Source organism: Rhinolophus ferrumequinum, chromosome 18 (genome assembly GCF_004115265.2).
Source record: "Rhinolophus ferrumequinum isolate MPI-CBG mRhiFer1 chromosome 18, mRhiFer1_v1.p, whole genome shotgun sequence".
Lineage (NCBI taxonomy): Eukaryota > Metazoa > Chordata > Mammalia > Chiroptera > Rhinolophidae > Rhinolophus > Rhinolophus ferrumequinum.
Window position 1 is genome coordinate 10,906,239 of NC_046301.1, and position 11,677 is coordinate 10,917,915.

Sequence of the window (11,677 nt, forward strand, 5' to 3'; positions counted from 1 at the left end):
AGAAAGGGTGTTAGCCCCTGCCAAAGCCATGGAATCCAGCTAAGTTTTAGTTCTTAAGACCAACAATACTGGTCACTTCAAAACCTGTCCTTAAGTCCCCCAGTAACCAGCCATGGGCATCAAGCTGACAAGAACAAGTGTTTCAGAATATTTTTATTACTATTTTATGTAAGTCTCCAGTTATACTTGGTGAAAGCCCAGTGATTCCTCAATCATACAACTTCAAATCCTACCGTCTATGTGCAATGACCCTCTCCTGCATGCTGGCATCTAGTTTGCATGTTTTCTGGGTTCTATGCCCCATGTGATGGGGCAATGATGAACAGTTATTTTAAATATCTCCCAATGAATGATATTTAGGCAGGTGTAATAAGTTAGCCACGTAGTCATTTTCCATTATTTGTACTATGATAAAACTTCTATATATTTGCAATATAACTGTCTTCGATATATTGTAAAGGACCTGGATATGTGAACCCCTTGTGTACAATAATATTGCATATGCCTTTGTGAAGATTACATTTAATTTTTATTTATTTTTTTTCTAATATTTGTTCATTTTACAAAATAGTTGATTTAGAAAGTACAAGTGGTTCAACGTGAGTCCTGTTTTTCCATCTCAATCCTGCCTCAGGATGTGGAGGGCATGCCACAATAATACAATCATGAATGTCAAGAGTCTTTCTAGATGCTAATAGTGGATGACACAGAAAGTCGGGGAGAGTACTGGGCTTCAGCTCAGCCCAGGGAATTGGGGGCAGAAAATAGAAAGACAAAAACTATTTTTTTTAATAACCTCACTATACACACACACACATACTTCTGCATTGAAAGGTAAAGATTTCATATACTAAGAGTGGAGCGTATTTTGATTAAAATAATCTGATTGTTAAATATTTCAGGAGAGTTGTATTTAAATATTTTAGTAACATTTAAACTTTTCAATGAAAGAAATGTTTTATTCTAATATACTTATCATGACAAGTTTAGGAACTTGGTTCTTATACACTTAATTAGCTAACAAAGGAAGCAGAAAAGAAAACTGTTGAATTTGGCACTATACTAGACGATTTTTACATGGTTTTGCATTTGTGTGTACATGTAGAAAATATTTGGCATCAGTGTTTTAAAATGTAAAAATTATATAAGGAATATATAAATAGGAAAATTGAGCTTTCAAATGTAGCTTAGAAAAATAATCGGTATTTTTAAAAATTGAAGATTAACACATGATGATAATTATTCCAAAATTGACAGTCTGTGTTAAAATTATTAGCAAAGAATTTAAAATTATGTAGCAAGAAAGAGACTTCACACATATTTAACATAAATTGGGTATAGGTTCGTCAGAGAACTCTGCAAAAATGTTTAGCACATCAAGGTAAGTTGATCTCTTTGATTGTAATGTATTTCAAAATTTTTAAATGGCTGAAAATAAAACACATAACCAAAAATAGAGTGTATCAAAATGTGAACTGAATACAAAATACTATAGGAAAAAAACATGCGTAGCACAATATCGTATTTTCTAAAAAGATGTTTTAAATTACTACTGCTTATAGCTATTTTTTTGAAAACTGAAAAACTGCGTTGAATTCTATGATTTGTTTTTAATCTGTGGTCTTCCAGAAGAATGCATTAAGTAGTTTGATAAAGATGTTAAAGAATAAACAAATTCATAAATCAAAATGTAAAAGTATTTTATTTAAATAATTGAAATTCTTAGTAATAATCATTAAATCAATTCATTCATTTTTTAATTAAAAAATACTCATTAAACCCCAACAATTTGTTAGGACCCCTGCTGGACACTCAGAATTCAAATACAAAAGAATGAGACGGTAAGCTATATAATGCACAAAAAAGATATTTCTTCATCCTAATCCCTGGAACTCGTGAAAGCTACTTTACATGGTTAAAAAAAAAAAAATACTTTGCGATGTGACTAATTTACGGATTCTGAGATGGGAAGATTATCTAGGATTAATTGGGCAGCCCTTACATGTATCCTTACAAGTGGAAGTCAGAGGAAGATTTCATACACAAAGGATGAGGTGATACGTAGAAGAAAACAGAGATTTGAAGATGCTAGCTAGCCTTGAAGATTGTAGTGATGCAGCTAAGGAATGCTGGCAGCCAACAGAAGCTGGAAGAGTCAAGAAACTGATTGTCTACTAGGGCCACAAGAGGGTATGGCCTAGTCGACATTTTGACTTCAGCTCAATTATACTGATTTCAAATTTCTGGCCTCCAGAACTGGGATAAAATACATTTCTGTCATTTTAGCCATCAAATTGATGGCAATTTGTTACAGCAGTCATAGGAGACTAATAAAATCAACTGTCTTTCAAAGCTGCCATAATGTAGTTAAGTGTGGGTTAATTGTGGTTCTTTTCTTAGATCTTATTAGTAACTTCCTTTCTAACTGATATTGGAATTAGAGACTTTCATAATTGATGCAAATTTATGTCAGATTATAACTAAAATATTTTAAAATGGCTACCTATCCAATGAACGTAGGGCAATGAACAGCTCTAGTTCTACATGTCTTTGATTCTCTTAATATTATTTATACATTAGGAAAAAGGAAAGGTGATTTGTTTCTTGTAGGTGTCTGTTCCTTGCTTTTCATCCATTCTAGCTACATAAAAAAATAAAAAGCAAATATAAAAATCTAAACTCATGAAATTTACCTCCAATGACACAGAAAGCATATCACTATTATATTTTTAAAACAAAGACAAAGGTAAATTCTTACAATATTAGAGGCCATTCTATATATCAAAAATGAAAAATACACTAATATCTAAATTTTCTGTAATTGTTTTCAAATACTTTTTATAGTTTATCAAAAGCATTATATTATAAAATCATTGAAAAATAAAAGGAGATATTTAGTACTTTTGAAATTTTTATTCAAGGTCATTTTTAAAAATTAGATTTCATATATCTTTATTACTGATCAGGAATATGCAAAGAGTGCTCTTGAGGGTTTATTATTTAAAAATGAAACAAAACACTAAAGAAGTTTCATAACTACACTTATATATAAAGGCCATGTGAATTAGTTTTAGTTAAAATGATTATATTTTGGCATCTACAAGGTTAATTGGACCTTCTCAATTAATACTATTAATAGTAAGATGCATTTAATGATTCCCACGAACTAATAGAGCACTTCTGACGTTCAAATATAATGTCAACCATTGGATGAAAGCGTAAGGCCCCCAGTCAAGGTCCTGGGGAGGGTGGGGGATGGAGATATCGAATGCTACCATTGGTCAATTAAAGGAAAAAAATGGAGAAGCCATTTAAAATAGTTAAGGAGGGGATAAGGAAACCAACAACGTTGTCTCTGATGCCTAAAAACGAGGTGAGAAGGAAGGCCAGGAGCTCATATTATAACGGCATCAGTCGCCAGAATCATGGTCAGATATGGTGAGATTCAGCATGCTTCACTGGTGAGCACTCACAAAATGCCCACTTAACAGCTGCTGCAGAAGGAGTTATTGGAGCTTGACAGGTAGTCATGACAATTGCAGGAGTTGTGGCAAGTTTTGAGAACACCCACTACTACAGCAGAAGGGGATTTTTATTTTTAGGCTGGCCTTTTTTGGCAGCTTCCTAACCTGCAGCACCAACTTCCCTGACCTCTGGTCCCCTGGCTTTTCCTAAAGCATTACTTACATCCAAAATCCTCTCTATCAGGCTCATGGAAAATGGCTTCTGCTCTATTAACTGCAGTTGAATGATTATGTTTCTAGAAACATACTGAATTCTCTCTGTGGGTTGAAGTCTAAATTTCTTTGTGAAGCACATAAGCCTTTCGTGAAGTTACATTCAGATTTATCTTCAATTCCCAGTGTCATCTATTCTTTGAATACAAGGCTGCATGAACACTGACAGTGCCAGGCCTAATGGAAGAATACTGGAAGCTGGAGAGGAATTAATAATAAGTGTGTGGCTTATGTCCCGCTTTCGGGATCAGAGCTAGCATCCCATATACCTGGCTGGGGCAATTGGCAAATACAATATGTAGGATAAAACTATAATTTCACGAGAATTGAGATAAGGTCATCACTTGACATGACTGAATGTATGTGTTCATGTTGAAGAAATATGTGTGTGTGTGTGGGGGGAGTGTATACACGTGAGCACACAGAGGCCAAGAGGATTGTTTCTAAATGTGTGATATGTTTATCATGTACATCAGCACCAATGGAGTTTTGTCGTCCTTACTCTAGACACAATAAATTGAAATCTATGTGAACTGGAGCCAAAGATTCAAGGATGGGAAGGATTCAATGAGTGAGAGATGCCATTGTTGGCTGTGAACTGGACGGGCTACATGAAAGGGAACACCAGCAGCTTCTAGGAGTAGTGACCTAGCCCCACCTGGCAGACAGCAAGGACTCAAATATATGCAGACACCAGGAACTATATCCTGCCAACCACATGAATGTGAAGCTGTGAAGGTAATTTCCCCCCCAGAGAAAGAGCCCCCTCAGCCAACAGCATGACTTCTGCCTTGTAAGACCCTAAGCAGAGAACTCATCTGAGCCTCCTAGATTTCTGACTTATAAAATTGTGAGATAATAAATAGATATTGTTTCATAGTGCTGAGTTTTTGGTAATTTCTTGCTCCACAATAGAACATAATACAAATTCATAGAATCGTACAACATATAAAGGAATTAGTTTCACAAAATCTGTTACCCAACTTTAAGACTTATACTAAAGCTAGCTACAATAATCAAAACAGTGAGGCATTGGCAAAATAATAAACACATAAATCAGTGTAACAGGATAGAGACCCAGAAATAAACCAAAATAAGTAGAGTCAACTGGACTTTGACAAGGAAGCAAAAGCATTACAATGGAGCAGACAGTCCTTTCAACAAATAGTGCTTAAAAAAACTGTTTATCCACATGCAAAAAAAAAAAAAAAAAATTAGACAAAGACCTGACACCCTTCACAAAAATTACTTCAAAATGGATCATAGACCAAATGTAAAAAGTGAAATTATGAAAATCCTAGAAGATAACATAAAGAAAAATAAACCAAAAAACTGACCTTAGATAAGTTGAGGCCCAAGATACAACACCACCAGCACAATCCATAAAAGAATGATTGATAAAACCTAGACTTCATTAAAAATGAAAACTGCTGTGCAAAAGACAATGTCAAGAGCATGAAACCAAGCCACAGACTAGGAGAAAATATTTACAAAGATATATGAGTATATCACATGGATATTATAATAAATACAACTACAGAGAGGTCACAAACTTTGTGGAAGATATCAATGTTGGACACGTATGATGCTTTTGTACATGTTCTTTCAGAGAATAGGCCATGTAAGAAGAGCATCAACATCAGTATAGATTGATCTGCCACTGTCACTTTGAAGAGAATATTGCCTCAAAAGAACAAAAATCTCCCTAATCTTATGACTTGTTTTGCACAAGTTCCTGGCAGCCAAGATTATCAATTCAAAGATGTTTAAAAAATATGAACTTCTTGAGATACATGGGAAATGTGTTATAAATGGTACAATGTAGACACACTGTGATGTTTTCATTTTATTTATTTTCTTCAGTATTTACTAAAATAATGTAAATCGGGTTCCTATACCCACAAAAATAAAATGCATTTGTTAATATTTGGTTGGATGACAAATCTATGGAATTTTTCATTTCTTAGTTCTTGCACTAATGAATGCCTGAAGATAATAATTATTTTGACCAAAAAAAAAATCATCTCACCTGCTTTCTATTCGGAATCATAGATGTGAGAATTGAACTGTGTATCTGTGATGTATAGGCTGAAGCAATTAAATATAGATAAGAAATGTAATTTTAGAATTAATTGTTTGAGGCATAGGTACTTTTGTGTATCTCTAGTTAGACGATATTGCAATTTCCGATAGTTACATAGGGTTTTGTTATGTGAATATTAGCAAAATTATATTGAGTCTATATGTCTATAATATGTTGTAAAAGAGACCATCTGCTTTTTTACATTGTGTTTTTATTACATTTACACATAGTTCTGAAAATAACCATTTAAAATTGAAATCTTAAAATGACCGTAAAAATTAATTGATTTTTTAGTACGTTTCTGACTTCACTGCAATACTGGTACGGATATATATTATACTGCATTACCTTTTTTCCATCTCATTACACTTTTTTGGCACAGTAAGAATAGAACATTATAAGAATAAGAAGGTTGTAGGATTTAAAACTTTGTGATAGCTCACTTTTGTAAAAAAAAAAAATATATATATATATGACTTTTTAAAAAATCAGTTAATTTTTCTGGATTTACATTAATATGGTAACTGTAAAGCACTTAAAGTTACCTAAATTATATAAACAACTGACATTCTTACTTTGACATTAATTAATTTTAAAGGTAAATGTCTCTGTATATTCAAATATAACTTATTCAAATATACATTTTATTTATTACTATCATATTTTAATATTCTATAATTTTGATTTAGTTAAAATATGTGAAAAGCTAAAAGCGGACTCTTGAAAATTTTAATGAAGAAAAATGGAAGCAATCTTTGTTCAAAGGAAACCTGGTTCATTACTTTGGTTTCTCTCGTTTTTCTGGCACATCAGTATATGTCTGCTGAGATTCCACTGACCCCTATATTTATAAATGGAATAAATATCCATTCTACAGACATTGGAAAGCTTAATGTTTTCCCAAGATTTCTTACCATTCCTGGAGTTTTACAGTCCTATGATCACTTCTACCTATGAGTTTAGAAACTCCATTCTCCTTCTGCTGTGTGGTTCAGTGTCAAACCAGCTGTCATATATTAATTTCACCTATAATAGATTTTACCTTCGCTGTGTGGAGCCAAGAGGCTGCCTGTTATCACAAACTTTAAAGTGGAGTATTGGGCATATTGTTTCCCAAAATGTTGCTCCCAATGTAACTTTACGCACTATGCAGTAAATTAAGGTTTAGGAAGAAAAGAAGCTGTATTTGTGTGGGGGTGGTGAAATATGGGAGTGATTTTTATTAATACATTTTTTTTTCAGCTCAGTATTTGATTAACAGAAAAATGTAATAAGTTAGTGCAGAGAGTTCCCATATACACCCCTCGATCCCCTCAGTTTCCTGTATTATGAACCTCTTACATTACTATGGTACATTTACTATAATTATTTAATAACTGTTGGTACATTACTGTTAAGTCAAATCCATCATTTATATTTTCTTAGATTTTAGCTAATGCATATGTGTTGTGGTTCCAGGATCCCACCTAACATGCCACATACCGTCACATCAGTTGTCCTGTCCTTAGGCTCCCTTGGCTGTGACAGTTTCTCAGAATTGTCTTGTCTGGCCTTAACAGATTTACGGAGTATTAGTCAAGTGTATTGTACGATGACTTTCTATTGGAGTTTTCTTGGTGTTTTTTCTCATGATGAGACTGAGATTATGAGTCATTGGGAAGACGATCACAAAGATAAAATGTCATTTTCATCACATCATATTAAGGGCACATGCTATCTACTTGTTTCTTAATCACCTGAAGATTAAGAAAGTAGTGTTTGCCAGGACTTTCCACTGTAAAGTGACTTTTGTAACCCCTTTCCATGCTGTACTCTTTGGAAGACAATTATGTGTGCAGTCCACACTTAGACTGAGTGGGGAGCTGTGCTCTCCTTCAATTAGGGTGGAGTATCCACAAACTTATTTTGGAATTCTTCTGCATGGGAGAGTTCCTTTTCTGCCCTACTTACGAACTTTATGAATTATTTATATAAGAATCAGCACAAGGATATTTATTTTATACTTTTGGTTATAATCTAATAATACACATACTTTATTTTGTTGTTCAAATCCTTCTCACTTTAGCTATTATATATTCTTTCAGTTGGATTCTGTGCCTCTTTAACATACACCTTTAGTGTGTGTGTGTGTGTGTGTGTGTGTGTGTGTGTGTGTATGCATCTTTTGAGCACTTCCTTAGTTTCTGGCACTACGACATGCTCTAGGCTTATCGTGTGTATTTCCTATCTCAGTCCTAAAATTAATGTTTCCCAAAAGTGCATTAGCTCTTTTTAATAAATAATGGCATTACAAGTCAAGATCTGGGCCTCAGGTTTATTGCTTCTGGGGTGTCATTCCTTCAGGCCCTCCCAGCTGAGAGAATAAAAGAATATGTGTGTATCGACAAAAGATTTGTATAAATATGCATATCTACAAATAGTTCTTGTAACCGACTGTAATAATGTCAAGTTAAAAATGAGTGTTTACTGATGTCCCGATTCTAATCCATTACCACACTGGTCATTTATCCTCTCCCAAACCCTGTATCACTGGCAGGTACTTGTCGTTTACTCCTGCAGTCTTGCTGTTCCAGACGTCACATGCTTGAAATCACGCAGCTGTTTCAGATGGTCTTGTTTCACTCAGCAATATGCTATGGATTTTCAGCTAAATCATAGCACAATTACTGAGTCATCTGGTAAGACTATGTTTAGCTTTGTAAGAAACTACCAAACTGTCTTCCAAAGTCCCTGTACTGTTTGCATTCCACCAGCAATAAATGAAATTCCCTGCTGCTCCACATCCTTGCCAGCATTTGGTGTTGTTCATTTTTGGAAGTTAGCCATTTGCAGGGTAGTGATGCTTCATTGTAGCTTCCATTTGTAATTCCCTAATGACATATTAATTAAAATGAGCTTCTTTTCCTATGCATATTTAGTGCCTGTGTATCCTCTTTGCTGAGGTTTTCGTCCAGGTCTCTTGCCTACTTATTAATTGTTTCTGTGTGTGTCATTGTTAAGTTTTAAGTGTTCATTGTATATTTTAGATAACTGTCTTTTATCAGATACATAATACGCAAATAATTTCTCCTGGTAGTCTATGACTTGTCTTTTAATTTTCTCACCAGTGTTTTTGCATTTTGCAGAGCAGACGTTTTTGCTTTAATTATGTCCAACTTGTCAATTATCCCATCAATGGACAGTGTTATTGTACCTCAAAAAGTATTGCAAAACCCAAATCACTTAGATTTTCTTTTATGATTTCCTAGAAATTTTATAGGTTACCATTTTATATTTTAGGTCTATTATTCATTTGGAGATAATTTTGTTAAATATGTAAATTATACACACAGATTATTATTATTTATTTATTTATTTATTTATTTATTTATTTATTTATTTATTTATTTTTGTTTGTGGATGTTCAGTTATTCCAGCACTGTATGCTGGAAAGACTTCCCCATTGAATTACCTTTGCTCTTTTGTCAAAGATAAATTGACTTTATTTTTGTGAGTCTGTATCTGGGCTTTCCATTTTATTCCATTGATCTATTTGTCAATTCTTTCTCAATACCACACTGTGCTCATTATTGTAGCTTTGCTGTTAGTCTTGAAACTTGGTCTTGTCAGTTCTCTGGCTTTTTTCTTGTTTTTCAGTATTGTGTTAGATATGTTGCATCTTTAGCCTTTTCATATAAACCTTAGAATCAGATTGTTGATATCTACAAAATTACTTGCTATGATTTGTGTATAGAATTGTTTTAAATCTATAGATCAAGTTGGGAAGATTTCACATCTTAATGAGATTGAGAGTTTGTATCCATGATCATAGAATATCCCTCCATTTATTGAGATCTTCAATTTATTTCATCAGAGTTTTGCAGTTTTCCTTATATAGACCTTCTATGTTTTTGTAGCTTTTTTACTTAGTTATTTAATATTTACGGTAATGTAAATGATGTTGCATTTTGAATTTCAAACTCAAATTTTTCATTGCCATTATAAGAGAAAGCAGTTGACTTTTCAAAACTAACCTTGTATGCTACAATCTTGCTATATGCACTTAGTAGTCCTAAGCATTTTTCCACGTTTCCCTGAAAATAAGACCTTCCCGGACCATCAGCTCTAATGCATCTTTTGGAGCAAAAATTAGTAAAAGACCCGGTCTTATTTTACTATAATATAAGGCAGTGTCTTATATAAAATACTATAGGCCAGAGTATAATATAATATAATATAGAGACTGGGTGTTATATAATGTAATGTAATGTAATATAACATAACATAACATAACATAACATAACATAACATAACATAATATAATATAATATCGGATCTTATGTTAATTTTTGCTCCAAAAGACGCATTAGAGCTGATGGTCCAGTTAGGTCTTATTTTTGGGGAAACAGGGTTGTAGATTTCTGTTGATTACTCCAGATTTCCACAGAGACATCAAATTATCCATGAGCAGAGACAGTTTTACTTCTTCTTTCCCAATATGTGTGTCTTTTATTAAAATTTTGCATTAGCCAGGACCTCTGCTATGGTGTTGAGTATTAGTGGTGAGAGGAGACAATCTTGCCTTGTGTCCCATCTTAGAAAGAAAGCATTTAGTTTCTCCCCATTAAATATGACATTAGCTGTAGGTTTTTCAGATGTTATTTATCAAAACTTTCTTCTATTTAAATTTTTAAAAAATATTTTAACTACCATTTTATGACTATGCACTCCAACGGACAACTTAAAGGTTTTATTCTAAGTACATGGCCGAGAAAATGTGGAAGGGCTGTGAATGATTTTGTTTCAAGGTTAGTCATCAATCATCATGATTGAAATATAACTCCGATGCCTTCCACAGGTGTGTGAAAATTCTTTGCAAGAGGTTGCAGAATTGTAGGATGTAACAAAGTCTGTTTAGCTTCATTGACGATGCTGCAGGGTCCTAAAAAATGAGGCCCCTTTCCTTATGCCTTGGGATTGGCGCCAAGTACTTTCTTGCTTTCGACACTGAAAGTCAACCCACAGTACTGCAGCTTCCGCTGCCATTTCCTCCTCTGATCTCCACGAGGTTGGGGAGTCCTCCTCTCTTTCATGTTTCTTGAGTTCATCAGAGAGGCTGTCATTCCTGTGAGAATCTCAGCCTTCCTGAAGGATGTGAATGTGAACATGCCCTACATTCTGTTGGACTTGGGGGTCCTCCCGCCTGAGAAAGCTGAGACACTCCCTGACGGTACTTCACCATGGTGCTGACTCTGGATTGCCTGAAACAAATCGGTCACTTCATCAGGACGCAGGTCTCAGAAGTGTTCCACTGGCACAGGGGACACACATGTACATGTCTTGGTACTTCAGGCTTTCTGCTCATGAGGGTAGAGGATGGTTCCTCTTTGAGAAACACCATTGAGGGTTTGGTGAGATGTTGGGAAATCTGAATGCTGTTTCCTAATAGTACAAGTATGGAAGTTCCTCTCTCTCGTTTTCCGAGAGGTGTTTTTATTTGTTTGTTTTTGTTTTTATCACGAATGGGTGTTGCATTTTTGTTGAATGTTTTTTCTGAATCTATTCGTATGAACACATGGTTTTTCGCTAGCCTGGTGATGTGATGGATTGCATCAATTGACTTCTGCATGTTGATCAGCATACATTCCTGGAATAAACCGAACTGAGTTGTGGTGTATAATTCTTATACATCCTTTGGTTTGGTTTGCTGCTCTGTGGAGGATATTTTGTATCTATGTTCATAAGAGATTCTGGTCCGTAGTTTTCATTTCTTGCAATGTCTTTATCTGGTTTGGGTATTAGTATAATGTTGGCATTATAGAATAAATTAGAAGTGTTCCCTCTGCACCTATTTTATAAACTTTTGAGAATGTTGGTA

The 11,677-nt window shown here is 34.2% G+C and overlaps 1 pseudogene; it reads right to left on the bottom strand.

Annotated features, from left to right (window-relative positions):
- Window positions 1-10,719: 10,719 nt before the first annotated feature.
- LOC117037879 (bis(5'-adenosyl)-triphosphatase-like) lies at window positions 10,720-11,428 on the bottom strand (annotated as a pseudogene).
- Window positions 11,429-11,677: the final 249 nt, after the last annotated feature.